The 27,520-nt window shown below is 41.8% G+C and overlaps 1 long non-coding RNA gene across 2 annotated transcripts; it reads right to left on the bottom strand.

Annotated features, from left to right (window-relative positions):
* Window positions 1–2,449: 2,449 nt before the first annotated feature.
* Window positions 2,450–27,221, bottom strand: LOC138769885 (uncharacterized). Of its 2 annotated transcripts, none has more exons than XR_011359343.1 (3): window positions 27,161–27,221; window positions 22,482–22,672; window positions 2,450–2,656 (listed from the first exon to the last, which is right to left on the bottom strand). It is a non-coding gene; the product is annotated as an uncharacterized lncRNA (long non-coding RNA). The 2 variants fall into 2 exon arrangements; XR_011359342.1 differs by lacking the exon at window positions 2,450–2,656 and adding an exon at window positions 21,436–21,742.
* Between the last annotated feature and the right edge of the window lie 299 nt (window positions 27,222–27,520).

Here is a 27,520-nt window from a genome sequence, read left to right as displayed (position 1 = left end):
GGACCATGTCTCTGAGGACACCTTAACGTGGTGACATGGTACACTCTGTTTCATCAAATAGTTTACTAAGACCCTCATTTTTTAATATCTACAGAGCAGGTTTTTATCATGTGTAGGCCGGGGGGAGTATATTCAGTAAGAGCTTGCACCTGTGGGTTGCTGTTGCATTTTTTGTATTTTTGTCTGTACTTTAGTCACATGCAAGAGGTATGGAGGTGCTGCCATTTTTCCTTTTTTTCTGCACAATGAGAATGGAGACAGAAGCAGTTGGCTCTGTTACCATTGTAGTGTCAGTATTGATGTACTTAGCTCGTATGCACTTCAATAGGAGCTGTGCCTGTCGCGGCAAATTCCCCCTGACCCCCACCCCAACCTTGCGACCCCTGCACTATAGTTGCTAGCTATAACATGTATATGTGTACAAGATGAAGCCCACTCCAGACTCAAATACAGGCTATAAAATATTAATTGCTTTATCCTGGATTGGGATTGAGGAGAAAAAAGTCATACTTACAAGCTCCTGGGGCTGTGGGGGACATGTCAGTAATGTATACTTACCTGTCCGGCTCCCCTGCTGTTGCCGGATTCTGGTATGCCCTCTCTCTGCTGGTGACGGTGTTTTCATAACATCCAATGACGTACTGTTCCCATACAAAATGGCCAGTCAACATAGACTCGATGCTGAGTGGTCATTTCCGATAGTTTTCAAAAAGCTGACAGCGGCAGGGGAGCTGGACAGGTAAGTATACATTGCTGAAATGTCCCGCTCAGCTCCATCAGCATGGCTAAGTATGAATTTTTCCCTTTAATGCCTGTGTGAAAATACCCTAAGCACGACCTCTGTGGCACCTGAACTTGGAAGGAAAACATAATTTTATAACATTGCAAACAGCCATCAGAGACAAGAGAGCTAAGACACGAGAGCAGAGATTAGAAAGCTAAGAGACGCATGTCACTTGTTTTAATCTCCCTATCAGATATCTGTCCATGTCTGCAGCTCTGAGCATGATATAGAGCAGAAAACCTTTAACGGGTCTTGTAGCAGCAATGTGGCTTACTTATATAGCACTTCTGTTACTGGTGGGTCCCATAACAGCAAACACTTCAACCTTTATTTAGGTGACAGGCAAGTCACATTATTATGACCACTGGCTGTGACATTAGGAGGCCGGGGAGTACTTGCAAGCCTTGGTTATGCTCTTTCTATCAATGTCAGCCATTTTTAACCATGGGAAATATCCCAAAATCATCTTGATGAAAGATCTCATCTATACCAGGGAAGACAATCAGCATGTATGGGTGTATGTGTTGATTCACACAGAAATCAGTTAAAGGTGAAGTCAAGCAAAAAAAAAAAAAAAAAAAAAAAAATTTCTTAAAGTATTGTATTGCCCCCCCCAAAAGTTATACAAATCACCATTATACACTTATTATGTTAAATGCTTTTAAAGTGCTTTTTCCCTGCACCTACTACTGCATCAAGGCTTTACTTCCTGGATAACATGGTGATGTCACTTCCTGGATAACATGGTGATGTCACACCCGAATCCCAGAGGTGTGCAGGATGTGGCTGCTGGAGAGGATGATGACAGAATGATGCTCAATGTTCCTCTAGTGCCCTGTGTGCCCTCAGTGTCCCCCTGCCATCATCCTCTCCAATGACATACACATTACTTAATGACACACACACAAATTACTAACTGACACACACATTATTAAATGACACACATTATACACACACACACACACACACACATTACTGACTGACACACACAGCACTTACAGCTCAGTCTTCTCCCTCTTCTTCTCTGTTGGGCCGATCTCCACACTGTAGTATTGAGGACCTGCAGGTCATTTGATCAGGTCCTTCATCCCTCTCTTAGCAGGACACTCACAGGTCCTGCTCCTTCTCTGTGCTCTGATGTTCAGCCCCTCACCCAGCACTACAGTGAGGGGGCTGAACATCAGAACATTGGCCCCCCTCTATCTCTCTGGGCCCCTGGAGATGATGGGGGCCTCGGCACTTGCCGGGGTAAGCCCTGTGCTGACGCCAGCCCTGTCTGGAAGTCGGGTCATGACATCACCATTTTATCCAGGGAGTGAAGCCTTGATGCAGTAGTAAGTGCAGGGAAAAAAGCACTTTATAAGCATTTCCTGTAATAAGTGTATATTGGTGATTTGTATAACTCTTGGGGGGCAATACAATACTTTAGTAAAAATTTTCGCCTGACTTCTCCTTTAAAGAGCACCCTTCACATGGATGAGTCATCTATATACCCATCAAGCCAGCTCAAGAGCTGTCAGCATCCGAGTCAGAGGTCATTATTATGTGACCCAACTGTGCATCGCCTACATATGCAATAGTGCATGGGTGCCATTGTTTAGGCAGTACCATACCAATTATGGATGGACTATAAGAGGAGCCTTAGAAACGATAGGTAAGACTCTATCTGACATATCTGATCGACAAACATTCAGTCATGTTTCTGACTCCTCAGGCATAGGTTCAGCCACGCAATGAAGGGATTACAGGTGTTGTCTCCAAGTTATCCACTTCCAGGAATAATGAAGAAATGGAAAGGGTAAGTGCTCTCTTCTACTGCAGGGAGGATGCTCTCTTCGTCTTCTTCTTCTTCTTCTTCTGGCTTTGTCTGCACTGTCCCAGATAAAATTCCAAAAGGCTTTATTAAAAAAGGCATTAAACATTGTCATTCATGCAATACAGAAAAAAAATGAATCAGACAACTCTGGCATGTTTCGGGCATGAGCCCTACTCCTAGCATAGTATTCAATTCAAGCCCTGAACCAGAATGCGGCTGAAAATGGTGAACACTATATAGTTACTTTGTGAAGGCAGAAGAATACATAAGTACCTATGATGACGAACCTGCAACCCATCTGGATGTGTGAATGAATACAGTCTGCCTACAATGATACCAACTATATATATATATATATATATATATATTCTTGACATGATAGCTAGCTTGTATAACTGGCCCAACATCCAGTCCTTCCTTACTGATTTGCATGTGGATATTCCATACTTTAACACCCCCTTGCAAACTGTTTTCTCTTCCTCCTCCACACCCACCTGCCACATTGTTCACTATATTGTCAACGAGCATTCAGAACATAATATGAAAGGAGTACGTAGGGAAAAATCTGTCCTCTTATTTGATCCAGGAACATTGATATCTGTATAAACAAGAGATTTATAGCCAAGCATCTTGCTATCAGGGAGATGGAGGAGTGGGGGGGGGGGGCACTCATGGCTAGCACTGATAGAGAGCAAGACTGGGATGGAACATGGTAAACAGGAGTGCTGTTACTTACCGAGAACACAACCCCCCCCCCCCCCCCAACAATATCCGAGCCCTGTTAATAATTGCAAGTAAGAAGACGTCTTTTTCCTTCTGTCTGTGCTTTTCATTATAATGACTGGACAGCTAATAACAGGATGTCATGCTAGAGACAAGAACGCAAGAATGCAAACAACAGATTCTCGTAATGTTAACAGCCTTGAGAATTGTATCTACGGAAATATAAATGTATTGAGGTCTGAGAGCCTACACCGATAATGTGTTCATAGAGAACCTACACACAGCCACAAAGCATCAGTCCCTTCCAGACAGTCTCTCTTAAAGTACATTCACTGTTAAGTAGGATGAATTATTTTATTTATTTATTATTTCTGAATAGTAATAATAATAATAATATTATTATTATTATTATTATTTTCTAAAATTGCTAAAGACATATATTATAAGTATATTTGCCCCTCCCATGTGAATCCTATTTTCAAATTCTAAATAGATTCCAGTTTCTATGCTGATTATATTCTTAAAGGGAATCTGTCAGCACCTGTTCTGGTTCTGAGGTGCTGACAGTGTAATGAAGGTGTGTTTCTTAGTGTGTGTGTTACCTTTCTTTTTGGGATCGGTGCTGTACTTTGTCCCCAATCTGTGCTGCAACTTTCTATGCAAGTGTCAAAGAGGAGTAGTGGTGGTGCGATCGTGACGCACTTTGGCACGCCTCACCCCTATTCATTGCGCCAGTCCTCCGGCCTTCTGGTGACGTCATCTTTAGCTGTGCATGCGCTGTTGATGGCAAGGACCGTGCACGCCCTTGCCAGTTCACGTGTGCGCCCTGGATCTGTGTGGTGTGCACTCTCACCCAGACGGATTTGCGCATGCGCTGTAGTGCGTAGGAGCTAAACAACTGAGTTCATAGGCCTCAGCCCTCAGCGCACCTGTGCCGCTCCAACACACTATGGCGCATGCGCGAATCCATCTGCAGGAGCGTGCACACCGCACAGGCGTCACCACTACTCCTCTTTGACACTTGCATAGAAAGTTGCAGCACAGATTGGGGACAAAGTACAGCACCTATCACAAAAGAAAGGTAACACGCACACCTTCATTACACTGTCAGCACCTCAGAACCAGAAAAGGTGCTGACAGATTCCCTTTAAAGGGACACCATCACACTGAAAATGCAGTCCAATCTGCAGGCAGTGTGTTAGCTGAAAGAACTAATCAGATTGATATTTATTTTTGATATATAAATTTATATTTGATTGATATATATATATATATTTAGTTTTATGGGAAAACATTCAGTACAATGTATCATTTATTGAGTTGAACCTCTGCTCATTCAGGCTTGGGGGCCCAATAAACAGTGACTGACAGCCTAAGTATGCATACCAGCCACTCATTAGGACCGCCCACCAGACACCTAAGGATAGAAAATACAGAGTTTCAGATCCATAAATGACATGTTGTTCTGAAAGTTTTCCCATAAGCCTATATATTGATCTGCTCAGCTCCTCCTGCTCTATAGTATGGTGCCTACAGGTTCAACACTTTTTCAGTTCACACAAGTTCACACAATGTAAATTTTCTATTAATCATGGGCTTTGTTGCCAATTTGCAATAACGGCAGCGGTTAAAAGAAAATTCACATTGCACTACAGTCAATGGGATCCCGGCCGGAGTGTATACACAAAGTGGCTCTATCGCTAGTGGCCGCAGCGAAAACTGACATGTCAGTTTTGTGCGGCCGCTATTCATTGAATAGCCGCTACACAGAACTGTCAATTCACACAATGGAAAGTGTGGCTTCTGCCGCACTTTTCATTGTGTGTTAGGGTGAATTCAGATGCGGGTGCACACGAATGCGCCTGCATCCCAATTCAGCACAAATGAAGATCATCCGACCGGTACTGCAGTCACAGAACGGCTGGTGTCTTACAATGTGTGAACCCAGCCTTAAAATGTATCAGCAAGAAATTTAACTGAATCTTTCCCATAAACCTATATATTGATCTTCTCCTCCTATGTACATACCAGTATGTCATTTACTTTATTCATGTTATCTGTCTCTTGAAAATTCTGGATTAATGTTTCCTAAAATCATATTTTTTTCTGAGAATGCTCTATTGATACAGTTATAGGATAAGGACATGTCATTATCATTCATCTAAATACAATTGTCAGTGCCAAATGTCCTGATATCAGAAGGAAGTGCACTACACTGGGCTGTTCGCAGTCTAACTACAAATAAACAGATTATTCAGATATTTTGATTCCAGACATCCAGTGCCCCTATCTGGTCCGGACACAGGTTCCAGATCTGTTTAGATGAGACAATCAGAGGATATTTTGCCTTCAGTTTAATTATTAATCAAAAGATAATGTGAGTGAATATATCTGGATAATATCTCCTAGATACATTAAATTTCTTTCTTCCATGATATGGTTTCCACAATCATTAAGTGTTTTTTTTTTAAATGTTATATGCTATATGGGAGGGGGAGCACAGGGGGGCTATATACTACTGGGGGAGAACACACAGGGTTATATACTACTGGGGGAGCGCACAGGGGGAGTAAGGGCTGGTGAGAGAAAAAATGCCAGTTTTCCCACTAATAAGCAGACATAATACAGTACCGCCTTGAAAACAGAGATACAGATATCCCTGTTTTTCAGGCGGTACTCGGGCTATCTCCACCTTCCTCATAGAACGGGAAGTCAGCGGGAGTCAAATGCCGATGGTTCAGGTTCGTATGAACCTGAACCTGGGCCCTGTTCGATCATCTCTACTTATAAGCATCAATTCTGTATGTAAATAGATCAACAATGTTTGTGAAAAGTTAACAAAACAACACGTTTACTACTGATGTTTAGCTCGGACCGTTACCTGACAATAGACCCCAGTAAGTGGACCTTCACTAAAAGTTGTTGAGTACCCCAGCTCTAGAATGTTCCAAAACTTACTGGAGAAGCAGACTCATTGACATGCTATTGTTGTTTCTAGAGTAAACCCTACAGTGGAGTATAAAGAAGTGTGAGTTCTTCTACCTCAAAGTATATTGATGGCCTACTTTCAGGATAACTGACAACTGGCATCCATGTAGATCAGTTGATCGGCATAGCAGTGCCACCTGGATTTAAACAATGTATTGGAGCTGATGGCAGCACATTGGTGCATTTCAACTTCTATTTACTTTACTGCACTGCAGTAACCTGGTACCATGACTACACAATGTACTGAGACAATTTTTTTTTTGGCTTCCCGATATTGTCTACATCTGGGTGCATTCAGTTACTAATGGCCTCTTCTGTAGGAAAGCCATGAATAATTTTTCCTTGGAAAACTTCCCGCACACCATCCTCAGGTTGCTACTCCCAGCAAGACACTATATAGGCCCATATTTGCCCCTAGGCACTTGAGGCCAGTGCCTAAGACAGCAGTGTTGAAGGAGGCAGCACTTAATTGAGGGCCTAAACTGCTGTTCCAATCTCCCTGTTCTGAGGATCAGTGGTGGTCCCAGCAGTCGGACCCCCAACAAACAGATACAAATTCTCTATCCTGTGGAATGGGAATACCCCCCCTAATGACATGCAGTTCACAAATAAGTACGAATGGGGACATTTTGTGTTAGGGTGCGTTCACACCTACAGGGTCTGCAGCAGATTTGATGCTGTGTTCAGTTATTTAAATGAAATCTGCTGCAGAAAATCTGCTGCAGATCCTGTAGGTGTAAACACATCATTTAAGTGATATTTCCCCCCTTTCCATATGAGTTCTCAGCACCCTTCTTAAGCTTATAATCTGGACATATCATATCTTACTTTATAGAGGATTTCTTGGTGGTCTCTCCAAAATCCATATTATCGTTGGTGGACAGTGCCATCTGGGTAGGGCTTCACAACCCTAGTGCCCCATCTCCCTGTCTACATTATCACCATAGGCCCCGTTCCTCTGTGATGCCATCAGAACTGTCCAGATGAGAAGGAGAATGTGGTACATGTCGTTCTTCTCCAGATTCTGAACAGTTTGTCCTGCCAGGTCATCATCTTAATGGGAAGAAGAATGACATGTGTGGTGGTTAGCCCACATGCATGGAAATTTTCCTTCAGCTCCTTCTGATCTGGCCAGTTCTGATGACATTGCAGAGGATTGGGGCCTAGGCCTCCAGGTCATCTCATTTTGATGATTCCACAAAGGGAGTATGACGTTATGGAGGGGCAGGGCCCATGGCGGCAATGTATGCGGGGAGGTGGGGCACGAGGGCTGTGAAGCCCTACCCAGATAGCACAGTCCACCAATATAACATGCATTTTTGAGTGGAAATTCTTCATACAGTAAGATATGACATGTCTAGAATATAAGCTTAAAAATGGTGCTGAGAACTCCTCATATGGAGAGGAGGGTGACAATATCACTTTAAAGTAGTTATCCTGTAGGATAAATATTTAAGTAGACTAATTAAAAAAAAAAAAAGCACAATTGACTGAACCACACCACCCACCTTAATGCTTACCTTGTGTCCTTCACACAGAAGAAAATGTCACAAGTTAAATAACTAGATGAGGGGTCAAAGTATCGATTACTAACTAGTTAAGTGGGCATTTCTGATGCTTAGAATGAATCAGGCAAGGAGTGCAGGAACAGCAGCAGTGGAAAATTAGAGAGGTGAGTATTGTTTTTTTAATTTAAATGTAGCTTTTAAGCCAGCCGGCCTCTCCTTAAACAGTAATTGTCCTTCATGGAAAAACCTTTAACTCTTGTGCATGTCTTCAGGCGGCTGCATAGACTGTACAGAAAAGTTTATTGTCAACTATTGTTCTAAAACCCATCCATACGATCATCTAGATGTAATTGTGCCTCACTGTGACTGTTCTGAACAGGTGGCAGAAGTGTCTATTTTATCCCGGCATCATGGAACTGACAAGTTATCTTTGTGGCTGTGAGCGATAAGATATTCTTTATATCTTAAATTTAGAATATATTCTTAATTTTGTGTTATGATAGCAACTGGTATTTTTAGCTATTATGTAGCAAGTCTTGTCAAACTTTTTTTTTTCTAAAGCTGTTTGCAGCCAGCCCTGCATAATGAATTGAGTTTGATGAGTCATTTCTGCCCTTTTCACGAGAAAATTGACGTTCTTGGTTGATTCCCCCCCCCCCCTCTGTCCTATATGGTGAAATGCTGTGTGGAGATGCTGATATTTGTAGTCTGGAACAGAACTGTCATGTTCTTCTTCAATCACATTGCAATCAATCCATGAAACCTAAAATAATATTAGATTAGATGTCATTATATTAGCTGGTCCTAGAGGTTCTTTAACCCCTTACCTAAAAATGGGGCCAAAAAGTGGGTATTGAGAGGTCTCTAGACTAGAGTCTGCTCCAAAAATTTCAGCAGCTGGGAGCCACCAGAGTGATCCTCGTTCTGTGTATTTCACAATTTAGCTGCCTCTTTCCAAAATGGCGTTAGGGCCCTATTCCACCGGACGATTATCATTCAGATTATGGTTAAATCGTTCGAATCTAAACGATAATCGTTCGGTTGAAATGCAGTTAACGATTAACGACCGAACGAGAAATCGTTGATCGCTTTATAAGACCTGGACCTATTTTTATCGTTGCTCATTCGCAAAACGTTGGCATTGAATAAGACATTGTTCGGTCGTTTGCAGTAGATACGAACGCAGTAGCGGAGAAACACGATCGCAAATACGATCATAAGTAACGATTATCGTTCCATGGGAATTAGTGAACATTTTCAAGTCTTTTGCAATAGCGGTCACTTGAGATCGTTAATCGTTAACGATTATGCGAACGATAATCGTCCAGTGGAATAGGGCCCTTACAGTACCTCATTAGGGGTGCAGGGGTTCAGATCAGCCCCCCTCTATTGTGTCAAGCTGATGTATTGTCATGACATCCAGAGGCCCCTGCTATGTCGGCTGGCTGTACCAGTAGACAACTGACCTAATAGATCAATGCAGTAAATAAGTACAATATTGATCTGTATGAGACATTGAGTGACTGCATATGCAAGCAGCAAAAATGTTTAAATAGTTTAAAAAGTTTAAAAATATAAATAGATCTATTCCATAATTTTAAAAATCCCCCCCCCCTTCATATATTTTAAATAAAAAGGGTAAACAAAAAACATGAATATGTTTGATATCACCGCATGCGAAAATGTCCGGACTATTAAGGCCACACGGGATGATTATCATTTGAAAAATCGTTAGATCGTTCAGATTTAAACGATAATCATTTCATGTAATAGCAGGCAACAATTAAACGACCAACGAGAAATCATTGATCGTTTGATAGAATCTGGACCTATTTTCATCGTTGATCATTCACAAATCGTTCAAACATCGTTCGGTGTAATAACACGTCGTTCGGTTGTTCCCTGGTCTATCAGCCGGGAAAGGATGAGCACAAGAACAACCGTAAGTAACGTTCATGGTCCTGTGTAATAGGGGGAACGATTTAAGATTGTTTGCCATTTTGGTTGTTTGAGATCGTTTATCGTTAATCACCGAAAAATCGTTGCATGTAATACCACCCTTAAAGAGAGCCAATCAGCACAATTGTGCTGATATGGCTCCTAGCTGAATCCTAAAGATCTAGGATGCAGCTCCCCTAGCAAATGAGCAACGTCTGCTGGGGAAACCTTATACCAGGTAAAAAAAAAGGGCTTTACTGCGGGGTGCAAGGCCGGGCGAGGGGCAACAACTAGTCATGTAGGGGGAGGCACCCGTGACTACTCACAGCTCTCTGCCTGTCAGAGCGCAGTGCGGGGATGATTGACAGGCAGAGAGACCTATTAGCACAATCGTGCTAATTGGTTCCCTTCTAAATGTAATGTTATAAACATGGCATGATGAATATAAAGTATTAAAAATAGTCATAAAAAGCAAGTAAACACAATTTAATCAATTTAAACTAAACTAATTAAATAAAGTGAAGTGGGCACATTAAAGGGGATGTCCAGGAAGCAGAAGATGGCTAAAGGCTTCTGCTCCCCGTTCCTCCCAATATATAGACGAGCAGGGCTAAGTCATGATCATTGTGTGCAGATGACTGCTTTTGTGTATTAATTTACTTGCATTGTGTTTTCTATAATTGTAACTTACATAACAAAATCTTCCAAAAAAGATCTTTCCATATAGACCAAAAATCCATTTTCTTTTGCCGTTAAATGACTTTCCTTTCCCGTAGTAAGAACATAGCGATAAGCCGTTATGCCGTCATGCATGAGCCCTGTTGACTACCACTTGCTGGTCCCCATTTTTGTATGAGGAAATGACTGCTCAGCCAATCCACGGAACTATTGGAACATCAGTGATATGGTGAAAAAAAAACATGTCCATTAAATTCCGCCTAAAGATTAGCAAAATATGTCCACTTCCCCCATCAGTGAGGGGAAACTTTAGATGTTAACCAGTCAGCCCTAAAAGGAACCCCCCCAGCCCCTGCCCCTGTGTTCCAGAAGATGATGTCATGGATAGCTATGGCGGAGTTCTGCCACTGAGCTTGTGGTCCTTGCTTGAGTGCAGTGTAATGTCACGGGGAAAGCAAAGTGATGTGTATCGACTGGAGATGAGCCAACTTTTCAAAAGTTCAGTTCAGCAGGTTCGACAAACTTTAATGTAAAGTTCGAGTTCGTAACAAATCGCATTAATACAGCTAAACAACTGAAAGTTTCAGCAGTTTCTAAAGGCCGCTCCTTATACTTACATGTCCACGCTCCCTCGGAGTCCTTCTTCCCTGGTCCTGTGTCTTCTATAGTAAAGGCCCACTCAGCCAATCACAGGCGGCGATGCTCTGCTATCCTAATCAGCTTTTGATTGACTGATTGGGCTGTCAATCTTCTCTCAGGTGTGACAGCCTGCTTAGCCAATCTTAGGCTGATTAGGATGGGAGCGCACCGTGGCCTGTGATTGGCTGAGCGGGCTGTCACTCCTATAGCTATCACAGGCCATGGTGCTGTCCCATCCCAGTCAGCCTGTGATTGACTGAGCGGACTGCCACTTCTGAGACAAGAGTGACAGACTGCTCAGCCAATTATAGGCTCCCGTCCTAACAGCCTGTGATTGGTTGATCGGGCTGTCACTCTTGTCTCAGAAGTGGCAGTCCGCTCAGTCAATCACAGGTGGACTGGGATGGGACAGCACATGGCCTGTGATTGGCTATAACTTAAAGGTAACCATAACTTAAAGGTAACCAATCACTCAAAAATGTAAATGAGGCCCAACTAGTCATCTAGACATCTTCCCTCTGGGAGTGATGCAAAGCTCTGTAATCTAAACCGAGAGGCAGGTCTTCGCGCCACCGAGGAAGATGTTGAAGCACTACCAACTTCTCGATGATGTGAAGAGTACAGCACTATCATGGAGAGTACAGCACTTTAAGGCTGCGTTCACACTACGTATATTTCAGTCAGTATATTTCAGTCAGTATTGCAACCAAAACAAGCAGTGGATTAAAAACACAGAAAGGCTCTGTTCACACAATGTTGAAATTGAGTGGATGGCCGCCATTTAATGGCAAATATTTGCTGTTATTTTAGAACAACGGCTGTTATATTGAAATAATGGCCGTTATTTACTGTTATATGGCGGCCATCCACTCAATTTCAACATTGTGTGGACAGATCCTTTCTGTGTTTTTAATCCACTCCTGATTTTGGTTGCAATATGAGGACAACAATACTGACTGAAATATACGTAGTGTGAACATAGCCTTAATCACGCGTGATTACAGCGATCACTGCGGTGACTGTGACTATTTGCCATAAGGAAGGCACTCGCATGACTATTTGGGGCTCATTTACATAGAGGATTTTATAAATGTAAGTGTGCTCTTTATACAGGGCAGAGACCCGGGCTACAGGAATATCTTTAGATTTTTTGAGTGATTTGACTACTGTTTTCTGAGCAACAGAAAACTCGGTCTAGTGGGTAACAATGCATCTTACAAAAACTTTAAGAAATTATATTTTATATCTTATCTTATACTTCCATCTGATTATAATTACACACCAAGTTCTCCTAAGAATTCATCAGAACTCCCATTTACCAACCTATATGGCGGTCTTCGGTCAGACTCACATTACACTAATATCTTTAGTAAAGAAACAGGGCTAAGGCTCCGGAGTTTAATGGGTTTTCCTGCTATGTACGTCCCCATAACAACCCCCTTTCTTTACCTCTGTGTACTAATATAAACAAATTTTATGGTGGAAAAACACCATCTCACAATGCTTAGCTCGCCAATCTGAGAGTTGTTATGTCTTTACCAGGTCAAATTAGATTGTAGCTTAAGGGCTGTTTGCTAGTGAAACAAACACTTAGGCGAACGAATTACAAGGCAATGAAACCATGATGGATGAATTACTAGCAGCAACACCTGACACAGCCACCAATTCAAGAACACAGGATATTGTAGCTTTGCTATAAAATGGCCTATAACACCAATGCCAGATTTTCAACATTCATGGTGCTGGGTAGTAAAGAAAATGTGTGGACTTACGAGAGTGCTTGAGAAAAATAAGGAGAAAAAAAAGTCATTGACCCTCTTCTACCAGCAACATGCACCTAAGTCAAGTAGGTTAAGCAATCTGTGTCAGGAGAGAACCATTACACCATTATACTATGGTTGTATATACAAGTAAAAAGAACATTTACAGGACTGAGAGTGTTCTGAAGACCTTAATAGTAATGGCTCGGAAAAGGCGAGTCTTGTAACTAGCATCGGGCATGTCCACGTGAGTACCAGAATCATCCATGTGCTCCTTGTCCTACATCTCACTATAGTAGGCCCACAGGCCAAGTGTAGGTCAGTGCACAGATTTGATCCACTCCAAGTGAGAATGGGGGGATTAGGTTTTATGAGATTTGGAGGCACATGAGGGTAGTACTATTTTGAGGAAAACACAAGGGGGATCACAAACAAAAAATGATGACTGTGTGGCGTTACTATAACTGTGGAGAATTAATTTTAGAGGGTTTTTCTTTAATGAAGGCGACAAAGTGGTATTATTACTTTAGGAGGTACTATTACATTTTGGGGGTATATAGGGGATTAGTGCTATGGAAGGACCATAGGTAGATTTGTAATTAACTTCTTTTTAAAAAATCTTTAAAAAGAAAACACTGCTTTTAGTGTTTTCATAACATCTGATTATGAACCGCCCCCAGAAGAAATGGCCGCTCAGTATAAACAGTGGCACAGAGCAGGTAGCCCAGGAACAGGCCGCGAAGTGGGACAGGTCTGTATAAATTACTCACATGTCCTCCGCGGCATGGCTAAGTATAAATTTTCGTGGTTAACACCTTTAATATTTTGAAGTGCAAATAGGGCATTGCTGTGTGGCAGTAAATGGTGGGGGAGTCATTATATATTTACTGGGCACTAGCACTGTCCTATATATATATATATATATATATATATATATCCTATGGTAGCTATACTATCATACATACATATCTGCCCAGTGATCAGCTGATGAGTAAGCAAAATATTCGCTTGTCGACTGATAGTTGTCTTTCAACGTGTTAAAAAATCATTGGCCGCCGGCCACGCACCTTCCTGTTAATAGCTGATGAAAAGCCGACAGCTCATTAAGGCATGGGTTGTATGGACATTGTAATAGATCAGTGTAATAGATCCATGTAGTAGATCAATGCTCGCTTACCTATTTAAGCAGGCGAATCTAAGTCTAGTGTCGGACCGGGGTATCTGGGGCCCACCAGAGGAAATTATCCTGGGGGCCCACCAGTAAAGAACCAGTGAGAACCAACATGTCAGTCAGTGTTTGTGCAGGTTCTAAAGCTGGGGGCCCACCGGAGGATTCTCTGGTCCTGTGGTGTGCCAGAACAACACTGTCTAAGCCTGCCAAGTTATAAAAGCTAAGACTTCGACTTACACAGACCAATTATGTGCAATTATCAGGCGGATATCTCCCTGTGTAATAGAGACAGTGATCAGGCGACAAACAAGCAAAAACTTAACAAATTAAATGGCTAATTAAAGCAAGGGCTGCATGGACATCAATGGCGATGTCTGTGCAGTCTTGGTCGCAGGATTATCGAGCCATGTAATAGGCTTGGTAAACAAGCGCTGATATAGCAGATAATTTGGAATGTGTGTCAGGCCGTCTAATATGGCCTTAAAAGGTTTGAAGCATTTAAACTGCTGATGTGTCTCTATAGTCCATGGGGTGCTGAGAATGAAGGTAAATTTCTTACCCTAATCCTCAGTGCCTTTTCCAGGTACTTTGCAGTCCAATTCATATGCTAATTAGGCGGTTTGGTGCTAAAGGGCAAGACTACCACTCTTAGTGCACCTTTCTGCCCCAGCCAGTCCACCCCGTCTAATGAATATTCATTAGACACTCTTCAGTGATGAGTGCTGGAGTGACATTATGCAGAGCACATGCAAATGCACCAAGTCGCCTTTGGATTCAACTACAAAGTACATGAAAACAGCACAGAGGATGAAGGCACGACACTTACCTTCATCCTCAGTGCCCTGTGCGCTATAAGTACATGTCAGCAGGTTAGATGTGTAATGACAGGAGTCTTGGATTCACTGAACCACCAGTGCCCACTGCAAGGTGGGACGGACCTGCTGCGGCAGGCGACTCCCAAGTCGCTTGCTAGCGGAGGCAGGCAAGGTGCAGCTAGTGACATGTAGGCCGGGCAGGATGACAGCTGGTACCATGAGCGTCAAACACAGGGTGGAAACACTGATGGCAGAAACCATGGGCAGAATTCATGGGAGAGCTGGGAAAACACGCTAGGAAGCATGCAGAGGCTCCAACACTAAGGTCAGGGCAGGTCTGGAATTCATAGGGAGGTGTTAGGTGCACATAACCAATTAGGGACGCACTGTCGCTTTAAATTCAGAGCAGGCGGCACATGCGACGGGGATACGTACAATGACTGAGGTGAGTTCATTACACATAACACTTGTCTACAGCTGTGACCCATAATTTCATAATTCCATATTTGCTCTTTCATAAAAAGATTTTATATATTTATGATTCTATTTCTAGTTATTCATTATGTTTTTCACTCCATTATTTGCTGATACTGGCTATGACATGTCAGTATGGCTGTGGGGGTACATCGGGTCACCAGCATTCATACAGTTAATCGTTCTTTCTATGTAGTGGTGGCCGAATGTTTTATAGGGAAGGTAAACATGCCGAGAAAACATGTTCTGTTTACTTTAAGTGGGACACCAATAGTGTGTTTATTTGGCACCAAAGGGATTTTACTTCGTCAATAGTCCTATCTCTCTCTCGGAGCATACGACTATTTTCGTAGAAAAGAGAAGCTGACATTCGTACACCATTAGCTATTTTTGTAGCCACCCAGACAAGTTAGCTACTCTTCGAGAAGTGGACATGTAAGGTCATCATCATTAATGGAAATCATGTAGCTTTTATAGACGTCCTGCTTTGCCCCTTCGCATTCATGATTGTAGAAAAGACATCAGTTTTTTTTTAATTGCTGAATTACCGATACATATAATTATTTATTTTATACATTTTTGATCATATATATATATATATATATATATATATATATATATATATATATAAACTTGAAATAGTAGATAGATACACAACACTGACAAAGAGAGTATGGAAAGCTCTAAACAGTAAGTGTAAACTACTTTTTGCAGGTCGGTGACCGAAGGTTATAGAAGGGTAAGTAATGACTGAGGTCACCACCTGGTACAGGTACAAGGAGGGGGGCATTGTTAATAAGTTAATGAGGAAAAACAATGTTATTTTCTTTTCTTTTTTTTACTGCTGCTCCACTGCAGTGCCTCTGTGTCCCTAGTGCCGTTCACAGTCTTAGTGTTGCACAATTACCACTATGCTATTCATCCCAACCCGGTCAATGCTCACTGCTAGTAAGTGCTGGACCAACAAAAGTCCTGTGCCTAGTGTCAGTGAGAAAGGCAGCAGTCGTTGAATGAGTGACCTTTACTCATTTACAACTTTTAACTACATAGTGTGGCTATGTTCACACAACGTTCTTTTTAAGCAAATAACGGACGCTGATTGCAATTGCCTCAGCGTCTGTTCTTTACTGCAGGGGCGGCATTGCATTGAAGTCAATGTAATGCCGCCTGCTGTGTTCTCACATCGTTATTCTAAAGCCTGATCTTTAGAACGGGCGTTAGAATAATGTGCCTGTCAATTATTTCCCAACGCTGTTCACTGAACAGCGTCTGGGAACATCAGCTGTTCACACAACGCAATGTGCAGCGCGGCCGCACATTGCATTGGAGTGAATGGCTAATTAATTTGCAGCCACAGCCGCCAATGCCTGCAAATCAATTGTGAAAAAAGAACGTGCCTGCAGCCGATACTGAGGTATCGCCTGCAGGAACGGGCTGAGTGCGGCCAGCTTTTTAACAGCGTCCGTTGCTATGCAACGGACACTGTTAAACGTTGTGTGAACCTAGCCTGTGGGGCACCTATCCACAAATGGACACCTAACTGGAATTATCAGTGGGCTAGATGCTGGGTTACCGACTAGGCACTTGTCACGGTGGCCAGGAGAGGTATGCCCACCCCCAGGTATACTGACACACGATTTTGAACGTGTAGGACAGGTGTAGGTGTATAGCTAAGTAACAACAGAGTGCAGTTAACAGTTTACTGACCAAATCTTCAATGCAATAAAAAAAATAGTGCTTTGGCAGTAGGGTGCAAAAATATATCAACAGTCCTTTCTCCTGATGGACAACACAACACTTAGGCTGGGTACTTGAGGTATATGTGTGTTTGAGACAACTTCAGTGTACTTTGGCTTGACCTAATAGGTTAAGGTGTAGTTGGACTATTAGTAGCAATACTCTGTCTGGCTCTGGCTTGTGGACAAATCTGGATAGTAGAAACTCCTACTCCTGATTTAGAATAGGATACTGCCTCCTGCCAGAAAAGATCACTGAGTGCCAGTCCTGGAAGCATGAGTCCGGGCTTGTACAACTGGGTGTAGCTAGCTACTCAAGGTTCCCGAGAGTGAAGATCAACAGAATACTTCAGCTTTATCTGCTCTTTGCTCCACTGCAGACGAACCTGTAACTTTCAGGAATGTCCTGACTAGTACAAGGATTTGTCACCCCTGACGTAGATAAGGTAACCTGAGAGTAGTTACCTCACCTTTAGGCTTTAGCACTGCATAACACTTGAGAAACACCAACTAGTTAGAACTTCTTTCTCTCCTACTGTAGACTAGAAGACCCCACCTAACAAGGGGCTTTATAGTGGTGGACAGGACTAAACTACAATTGGTGGGAAAATGTCTGGAAGAAATAAGGCCTGGTCATGTAATATGTTTTTGGTGTGTGTGGTCCCAGGCCCAAGGATTGGCCTACAATAAACCAAAACAAGTGTATAGATAACCCTTATGACATCTTCAGCTGTACAGTAAATAAGGTAAGTGAGACACGTAGTGTCAGCAATAGAGAAAGCCTCCTTCAGCCTGCAGCATAAAGACATATAACAAGTTACCTGACAGAGTGGCACACCTGCTTTGGGACACTACACCTACCTACTAGGGGTATCTCCCTACCTGCATGAGGGACCCATCTACCTACTAGGGGCCCCTATCTACCAGAAGACAGCTATCACCTATACACATACTAGGGACACTTGCCTATCTACCGGGGGTAGCTCCCTACCTGCTGGAGGAACCCATCTACCTATTGGGGGCTACTATCTACCAGAAGACAGCTATCACCTATACACATACTAGGGACAGTTGCTTACCTACAGCTATCACCTATACACATACTAGGGACACTTGCTTACCTACCAGGGGTAGCTCCCTACCTGCTTGAGGGACCCATCTACCTACTAGGGGCCCCTATCTACCAGAAGACAGCTATCACCTATACACATACTAGGGACACTTGCCTATCTACCGGGGGTAGCTCCCTACCTGCTGGAGGAACCCATCTACCTATTGGGGGCTACTATCTACCAGAAGACAGCTATCACTTGTACACATACTAGGGACAGTTGCTTACCTACAGCTATCACCTATACACATACTAGGGACACTTGCTTACCTACCAGGGGTAGCTCCCTACCTGCTTGAAGGACCCATCTACCTACTGGGGGCTCCTATCTACCAGAAGACAGATATCATCTATACACATACTAGGGACACTTGCTTACCTATTAGGGGTAGCTCCCTACCTACTTGAGGGACCCATCTACCTACTGGGGGCTCCTATCTACCAGAAGACAGCTATCACCTATACACATATTAGGTATACTTGCTGACCGTCTAGGAGTAGCTCTCTACCTACTGGAAGAATCCATCTAACTACTGGGGTCACTTATTTACCTAATACAGGAAGCTACCTAACTACTGGAATACCTAATGGAGATATATCTACTTACTAAGGGGGGAATTTTTTACCACTTGAAAAATTAAGGATATGCTGGAACTAGAGATGAGCGAACCTCGAGCATGCTTGAGTCCATCCGAACCCGATCGTTCGGCATTTGATTAGCGGTGGCTGCTGAAGTTGGATAAAGCCCTAAGGCTATGTGGAAATCATGGATATAGTCATTGGCTGTATCCATGTTTTCCAGACAACCTCAGAGCTTTATCCAAGTTCAGCAGCCACCGCTAATCAAATGCCGAACGATCGGGTTCAGATGGACTCGAGCATGCTCGAGGTTCGCTCTTCTCTAGCTGGAACCTAAGATGTTTTGCCAGACCCTGGTAGTGGTCTTGACCGAATATAGAAGAAAATGAAAGAAAATGACAAAGGTGGACAAAGACACCATGTAGCCCTAGCTTTGTGAACACATAAGTTTAATATTTAGCTGAGCACATATATGTTTATTATTTGAATGTGCACATATATATTTATTTGCTTTCAAACCTAAAGAAAAAAGCTTCTTTTGTATATACAAACTCCAGGTTCACGTCTGACTTTACACAAAGCGCTATCAATAGCTATGTGTATGGAACATTGCAAATACTCATGCCCACAATTTTTTTTTTAATATCAACCTTGAATTTCGAAATAAAATATGTGAATGATATTTTTGTTTTTGATAATCTTCAGTTCTAAATATATCACACAAAACCCCATTTAGAGTGTTTGCTTCAAGCTTCTAATTTATGCCCTTGAAATTCCCATTTCATTTGCAGACTGTGGGCTAAGGCTGCATATTTGGTCTGGAGCCAGTTGTCAACCTTAATTAAGTACACATTGGAGGGCTCCATACGTGACCTGCCGTTTAAACCGAGGGACGGGACTGCAGTGCATCATGGATCTTGTCCAACTAGCAGTTGATGGGTTAATTTACTTCTATGTAGAGTGTTAATAGTTAAAAGAAAACGCTTTGCTTTGGCAATAAAATTTGTGAATTGTGAGGGGAATCGTTGAAAGATTTGACCACCAGGGGGCGCAGTTCATTTTTGTTATTTGTTGATGCAAGATTTTACTCAAGAAGTTTGTGAGGAGTTTAGGTTACTAGTGATAGGATTTAGAAGTCAATGTTCATATTAAAGTAAAAATTAAATGTTTTTTTTTTTTTTTTAATGATGCCCTATTGCCTTATAGTCCTAGATAAATAAAAAAAAATGATTAATATTGTCACAAATATTGCAGTGAGGGAATGCTGGTATTTGTAGTTCGTAGCTAGACAATAACTGAACCCTAGGCTCTTTCGTAGGGCTCACATAGTCTTTGGCAATGGAGGTCTATGACCCTGGTAATTGTAATGTCAGCGTGAAGGTGTGAAACACCTGTAATTGTGGCGCAAATAATAATGACCAGACCCAATTGTGAACTGATAAGAATGGCTTTACATCTCTGTCTAACTAGATACAACATATGGAGGGGGGGGGGGGGGGAATTTATCAAGACTGGGGGTTCTCGTACATCGGTCTTATATTAGGCCCCGCCTCCTTTCCCCATCCAGATTCACCAAGAGGCGCACTGGACCCTGCGTCTGGTGTACCAAATCTACAAAGGGCCAATCTGCGCTTTCTCCCTGGCGTACATCCTGCCGTAAGCTTCATAAATGGCCCCCATAGGCTTTTAGATAGCACAGATTTTCTCTTTAGCATATACGAAAAGGTATTATTGTACAGTAGGTTAAAAGAAAGTTTGGAGAGTCTCTAGGGAGGATTCTGATTGGATTTTTTCCAATACATTCTAAATACTCTTTTATAAAGGGACCTTCATGGGTTGGCTCCCCGTGGTCAGAAAGACAACCTTAAAGACTTGCATTGTGATACAATGAACCATTGCAAGGTGTAGGGCAATAAAGTTCATGGTATGGAAATCACGTAGTAGTGGCTCCAGCTGGAGGCCTTCGAGGTGTCTAGTAGTTGTACTTCTCCTTCTGTCCCTCTTAGATACGGATTAAGGACCTTAGAAGATGTTTCTTCAGCATGAACTGGTATCAGGTGTATGATTGGTTGTAAGATTTATGGTAAGGACCAAGGCTGGTCAGGATAAGCCAGGCAAAAATCCACTCATGCCACTTTTTCTGAGGGACCATTACCCCACCTATCATCCTCCTCCGTACCACATTACTACCTACAAAAAGTGCTCCGAAGGACAACTGGTAAACTAACAAGTGGGTCATGGGCATCTGAGTGATGTGTGTGGGGAATGAAGGCTAGCACTCTGCTCCGATCCCACAGCATAGCTAGTATAGATGTAAAAAAGGTAACGTTGGCTTATAATAGAAATGTCTTAATGGCAAAAGTCATAGGGGGAGATTTATCAAACTGGTGTAAAGTAGAATTGTCTCAGTTGCCCCTAGCAACCAATCAGATTCCACCTTTCATTTTTCAAAGAGTCTGTAAGGAATGAAAAGTGGAATCTGATTGGTTGCTAGGGGCAACTGAGCCAGTTTCACTTTACACCAGTTTGATAAATGTCCCCCCTATGTCTTTGAGCTGCATAAGGTTACACTTACTAAACTGTGAAGTAGAGCTGTGGAAACTTGTTACTTACCCTATAATTCACATTTTTGGAGTATTAAATGAATAGTTAACCATTTATTAAACAGAGACAACAAAAAAAAAAAAAAAAGAAGAATAAGATCATCCCACCCAGGCTGATTGTTGGTCAATCCATCTACAGTATAATGTCAGCTATTACATGGTACATATGTAGCTCCAAGGTAGAGCAATCCTTATACTTTGGAGCTTTACATTTCTTCAGTTGTAAGGAAATTGGTTGAGAGTATCCATTAGTCACTGTCAAGAATAAGATTTAAAAAATGCAGGCAGTATTCTGCAGGTGGTGAGCAGCGTAGAAGGTCCCAGCGTAGAAGAGCTACATTAACACGTAACAGAGAACTGCATAATTGGTCCTGTTCATAGAACATTTTTGTTTAGCTACACTTTTAGATCCTGCAAAACTAAATGGACAAAATAAAAATAAAATGATCATTATGTAATGTATGCTAACTTATATGTATCTTTTTATTTCAAATCAACTGGTTTTAAAAAGTTATATAGATTTGTAATTTACTTCTGTTTAAAAATCTTAAGTCTTCCCATACTTATCAGCTGCTGTATGTCCTGCAGGAAATAATGTTTTTTTCCCAGTCTAATAGAGTGCTCTCTGCTGACATCTCTGTCCGAGACATGAACTGTCCAGAGCAGGAGAGGTTTTCTATGGGGATTTGTTGCTGCTCTGGACAGTTCCTGACATGGACAGAGGTGTCAGCAGAGAGCAGTGTGTGTGACTGAAAAGAAAACAACATTTCCTGCAGGACATACTGTACAGCAGCTGAAAAGTATGGAAAAACGTGAGATTTTTAAATTGAAGTAAATGACTAATCTACATAACTTTCTGAAACCAGTTGATTTAAAAGAAATGATTAATTTCATACGATTAATTAGTATAAGACTATGTTCACACACCGTCAAGATGACAGATGTTTTTACTGGATGGACATCATTTAAAGAAAAATAATGACCGATATTTTATCACAACAGCCGTTATAGTTATAACACTGGCCACTATTTGCAGTTAAATGCCGGCTGTCCAATAAAAACGCCCTTCATCTCGACGGTTTGTGAACATCAATGGCTACACTAACACGCTACACTAACACAAACTTTTGCAAAACTTTTAAACATTTCAACACTTACCGTAGGACAAATCTCAGTCGTAGGACAAAACTCCTTGTCTTCTTGATGCAGTAGTAAGTGCAGGGGGAAAAGCACTTCATAAGCATTCCCCATAATAAGTGTATATTGGTGATTTGTATAACTTTTGGGGGGCAATACAATACTTTAATAAACATTTTCTCCGGACTTCTCCTTTAATTGGAACCTCTCACCTAATAAAAGCATTAAAAAAAATGATGAATAATTTAGCAAATTCCTTTTGAAAGTAATAATATATACACTAAAGCACTATATATATATATATACAGTGGTGCCTTGGATTACGAGCATAATTCGTTCCGGGACCGTGCTTGTAATCTAAATCCACTCTTAAACCAAAGCAAATTTTCCCATAATAAATCACTGATATGCAGACAATTGGTTCCACACCCCAAATATAATGATTTATTATTCTGAATAACATGTAAAACAAATGAAATATTCAGAAACAGCAGAATATGTGATATTATATGTTACTGTACAGGAATGGAGAGGATGGGAAACACAAGGTCTGACAGAGACTGCAGGGAGCATGAGGGAATGAGCAGGGCAGATGTGGGCACATACATGCAGTATTCTCTGTCCAGGGAGAGAGGGGTTACAGCTATGAAGAGATTACCTCCACAGTCCTGTCCCCTGATGTAAGCCCCAGCCTGAAGTGGATATGCTATGATTTGGAAGGTGAGGGAGACTTCCTGGGTCAGAGTACAGTGCTGTAGACCCCGCTATGCAGACCATGCCCCTCCTCCGCTCCTCCTCCCACCCAGTACAGGGAGCTCTTAAACCAAAGCAATGCTCCTAGACCAAGTCACAATTTTTAAAAAACTGTGAGCTCTTAAACCAAAATGCTCTTAAACCAAGTTACTCTTAAACCAAGGTACCACTGTATATATATATATATATATGTGTGTGTGTGTGTGTGTGTAGATTAAAACGCTCTCAATCCAAGTTATTCTTAAACCAAGGTACTATATATATATATATATATATATATATATATATATATATATATATATATATTATATGTAAACATCTGTGAAATAAATTAGCTCACTAAAAACACTTTCATCATTTTCCTTTTTTGTACAAAAAAAAATAAAGTAAGAAAAATTCGACCCATTTGCCAGAACTCATTAAACCACCTAAAATAATTTCCACAGACCTGGGTTTTAAGAAACCAACTAAATGACCTCTTTAATACATTTAAGCATTTTTCCAGCCTGGCGTTTCTTCCATGGGAAATGTGTCGGTGATGTCAGAGGATCAGTTGGAGACCAATAAACTCCACATTATTTCTGCAAATGATGACATGGCCGTGAATACTGTATCTCACCATAATGGATACATTTTTCAGCGGAGTATTTCTGAAGTTAGATCCCCCATGTGATTACAGCCTGTATCACTCTATAATTTTCTGTGGTATGACTTATGGGTCCCATGCTGAGGTTACAGCCATATAGGTCAAGCACTAATTATGTGGGCGGAAGGGTGTGCTAATGAGGGGAATATTGCTCTTAAAGTTCTGAAAGGGGAAAATACATAGAAATGTAAATTTATAAAGTTTCCCTTTGTTTTTTCAACTGGTAATATCCCAGGGGGACACTAACATGTGGAGATTAATTTGGGACTCTCTAAGCTTTTCAATGTGTTTGTCAGGGTCAACATTAGTTTACGATAACTGTATCTACTCAGTTGGCCATAATATTCAAAATTTTATTTTATACATCAATGTTAAAAACGTATTTCATATAATATTTATTATAGTGTACTTAACTTTTTTTTTTTTTTACATTGTTACTTTTTTATGTTGACGTGGAATTTTCATATCAGGAAACTTTTGTTTTGTTATAGAGACATTATCAAAAGTTTTCATTGGTAAGATCTGAGTGAGACACCCCACCAATGGTTAGACCACCAGCAGTGAGAAGAGTAAATGTTGTTTCTCCCTGCTGTCACATCCTCATTGAAGATGGGCTCCATAGAAAGGCTCTTCAATGAGGGGCGACATAGGCTTGGCTTAAGGTGGCCATACACCTTCAATACCTGCCGGCCAAATAATCGTTATCTCTCCTGTCCTCCCCCAAGCCTCCCCATCAACAGGAACATTTGACATGGCTAAACGTTCCTGTGTTCTCGACTGCTAGAGAGCTGCAGCTTAAAGTGTCATTGCCGTTTCAACTTTCAAAATGTAAATCATCAGTAGATGTGAAATGAAGCAAGTTTGCAATATACATTCATTATTTTTTTGTTGTTGTCATGCTGTAGAAAAAAACTGAACTTACCAGAAATCCAGGCCCAGTCTCCAGAAGGCAGATTTTCTGACTTGTGCTGGTTGAAAAAAATAGACTAAACACGAGTACAGAGAGTCACGGCTTAATGTATCCATCAATCACATGACTGCTTTCTCCGTGAGTGCTCAGATGGCCTGGGATACACAGGACTTCCTGTTTTCTGACAGTTTTTGTTTTTGGAAAAAAAAAAGAGTCAAAAACAGGAAGTTTTCTCTTGTTTGTCTGTTTGCTGATGACACAAAAGTGTGCAATAGGGTTGATATACCTGAAGGTGTCAGTAATATGGAAAATGATTTAGCTTTGCTAGATAAGTGGTCCAAACAGTGGAAATTGAAGTTCAACGTTTCCAAATGTAAAATAATGCACTCGGGGAGGAGGAATCCTCTATCCGAGCATCACACCGGCAGTACTGTGTTGGAAAAGACTTCAGAAGAAAAGGATTTAGGGGTAGTGATTTCTGACAGCCTTAAAATGAGTCACCAGTGCAACCAGGCGGTGGGGAAAGGAAATCGTATACTGGGGTGTATAGCTAGAGGTATAACCAGTAGGAAGCGGGAGATTGTGATCCCGCTGTATAGAGCTCTGGTGAGGCCACATCTGGAATACTGTGTCCAGTTCTGGAGACCTCATCTAAAAAAGGACATTGATAAAACATAACAGGTCCAAAGACGGGCTACAAAAATGGTGGAGGGTGTGAGGCATAAACCATATCAGGAAAGACTTAAAGAGGATGTACCACCAAACAGCTTATATTGAAATATACATACCATCGTGTAGGCGCTGTAATGTATAACCCAGTGATGCGGAGCTTTTTTGAACCCGTTGCCCGGTTGCCGCTAAAACCGCTGATAAAGTAATATGCTAATGACCTGTGCTCAAGCATAGGAGGCTGACCCTGCTCCGGTTATTCACATCCCTCTCCTCCCCCCTCCGTGACGTGCCAGCTTCTCCTCATGCTGCTCGCCTACTATTCTAATGCTGAAACACCTCCTATGCTATTTCCCGACCTCCTGCTGACGGCGCTCGTGATCCCGGCGCTGATCACGTGATGACGCTGCGGACGAGCAGAAGAGATGCCGCGGCCGGCAGAAGAGATTAGGAGGTGGGGCTGTGCAGCAGGAGGCCGGGAAATAGCATAGGAGGCGTTTCAGCATTAGAATAGGAGGCGTGCCAGCATGAGGAGAAGCTGGCACGTCATGGAGGGGGAGGAGAGGGATGTGAATAACCGGAGCAGGGTCAGCCTCCTGTGCTTGAGCACAGGTCATTAGCATATTACTTTATCGGCGGTTTTAACGGCAACCGGGACGGATTGAAAAAAGCTCCGCATCACTGGGTTATACACTACAGCGCCTACACGGTGGTATGTATATTTCAATATAAGCTGTTTGGTAGTACATCCTCCTTAAGGATTTGAATCTGTATAGTCTGGAGGAAAGAAGGGAAAGGGTAGACATGATTGAAACCTTTAAGTATGTTAAAGGACTAAATAAGGTTCAAGAGGGGAGTGTTTTTAGTTAAAAACTGAGCTCAAGAACAAGAGGACACAGTGAGAGGTTAGTTGGGGGAAAGATCAGAAGCAATGTGAGAAAATATTATTTTACTGAAAGAGTAGTAGATACCTGGACCAAATTTCAGCAGATGTGGTTGGTAAATCTACAATAACAGAATTTAAACACACCTGGGATAAACATACATCTATCCTAAGATAATAAGAAAAAAAATACTAAAAGGGCAGACTAGATGGACCCAGTGGTCTTTTTCTGCCAACAATCTTCTATGTTTCTATGTCATGTTTTCTATGTTAACAGAAAAAAATAAAATAAATAATGAATGTAAATTGCAAATTTGCTTTATATCGCATCTACTGTTGATTTAGATTTTAAGTTATAACAACAGTGACACTTTAACCCTGTAAATGGGGCTGGGCTTTGATTTTGCATAATGTTCAACTGTTATCTCCACTGAAATCCTCTGATGGTGGACTGTTGGGAGAGCCCATACACCTTGCACTGACAGCCGAACCTGCTACAAGTGGTGGGTATGGCCGACAAAAATATAAAGTTTATGGGGACCTTTAGGCTCATTAGCACTGCAAAGTTAGGGATCAAGGGGATAACCACTGGGATCCCCACTTAGCCCAAAAATGGAAGATAACATCAGTGCTGGAAACCCTATTAGGAGTAAATGATTCCCTGGCAGCCTATACACATAGTTACTGCATACATTCAGGGCACAATTTTTCTCTGTTCTTCGTATCAGTGGGAGTCCCAGTAGTTAGACCCCCACAATTAGCTAGTTAATCTTTGCATTTTGGGGTAACCTCTGCTCTCTCTTTTGCTCCAGTCACTTACTCTTGTAGATAGTACTTACTCTAATGGTTTCCATCGCCGATCCATCAGCATCCCACTAAGAACAGGATTCTGACCTATACTGTGGCGGAGAAAAGCGGGTGTCATTCATTTCAATGGACCAAACTAAGTCATCAATGAGGTTTCCACTAGTATATTCTATTTTAATAGGACTCAATAACATTATATGCTATACTGTTGGGAAAATTGTGTATACCACTGAAAGCTGGCAGAACGGACTCACCAAGTAATATATATGAGCATCCTTTATGGTTATAACGGAGCATCCAGCTCATTCTATAATATATTTATGTGTGGGATGGATCAGCATAGGCGGCGTGGGGCACCTGAATGCCATATGTATCATGCACATCCAAAATAA

The sequence above is a fragment of the Dendropsophus ebraccatus genome, chromosome 12 (genome assembly GCF_027789765.1).
Source record: "Dendropsophus ebraccatus isolate aDenEbr1 chromosome 12, aDenEbr1.pat, whole genome shotgun sequence".
Taxonomy (NCBI): Eukaryota; Metazoa; Chordata; class Amphibia; order Anura; family Hylidae; genus Dendropsophus; species Dendropsophus ebraccatus.
This window is presented reverse-complemented; position numbering and strand designations above follow the sequence as displayed.